Genomic DNA, 786 nt, shown 5'->3' with positions numbered 1-786 from the left:
AAGGAGCCAATTTGGGGGGATGCCTAGTGAAGACCCTCATTCTCATATGGAAACCTTTTGTGACTATTGTGATGAGATTTCTCAAATCGGTGTAACTCAAGACCAAATTCGATGGGTCTTATTTTCTTTTTCTCTAATTGGCACCGCGAAACAATGGTTGAAGGGCCTTGATAAGGCCACTCTCGGAATTGATTCTTGGAAGAAGTTGGCTCTAGCTTTCTACAAAAAATTCTACCCACCGGAAAAGACTAACATGCTAAGAGCTCAAATTACGGGTTTTAAGCAAAGGGATGAAGAATCTTTGTATGAAGCTTGAGAGCGGTTCAAGGGAATTTGTCGCTCATGTCCTCACCATGGACTTAGTGAATGGTTCTTGGTACAACAATTTTGGAATGGTTTATATGAAGATTCAAGGAACATTCTCAACATGGGATCAAATGGAATGTTCACCGAAGTTGATGACAATCAAACATGGAACAAAATTGAGGAAATGGCGGTCCATAACTCACAATATAGTAGACCTCGCAAAGCTACTAGAGGAGGAAAGCATGATGTGGACTCCGTTACTCAATTGGGTGCTCAACTTAGTGCTCACATCGACACAATCAATTTGAAGTTTGAAAAAGCTATGGCTAGACTTGAAAAAGTCTCAAAATCACCAAAGCATCATGTTAATGCCATGACGGCATCTTCATCAATCCCAAGTGGGATATGTGAGAATTGTGGAACTTTGGGACATGACCAAAGTGAATGTAGGGGAACAAATGAACAATTGAATGCTTTCCA

The 786-nt window shown here is 40.6% G+C and overlaps 1 non-coding gene across 1 annotated transcript; it reads right to left on the bottom strand.

Annotated features, from left to right (window-relative positions):
• Nucleotides 1-253: 253 nt before the first annotated feature.
• Nucleotides 254-360, bottom strand: LOC141616537 (small nucleolar RNA R71). The gene has a single exon (XR_012530880.1). It is a non-coding gene; the product is annotated as a small nucleolar RNA R71 (small nucleolar RNA).
• Nucleotides 361-786: the final 426 nt, after the last annotated feature.

This window comes from Silene latifolia, chromosome 11, assembly GCF_048544455.1.
Source record: "Silene latifolia isolate original U9 population chromosome 11, ASM4854445v1, whole genome shotgun sequence".
Taxonomy (NCBI): domain Eukaryota; kingdom Viridiplantae; phylum Streptophyta; class Magnoliopsida; order Caryophyllales; family Caryophyllaceae; genus Silene; species Silene latifolia.
Note: the sequence above shows the minus strand (reverse complement) of the source record. Positions and strands in the feature narration are given on the sequence as shown.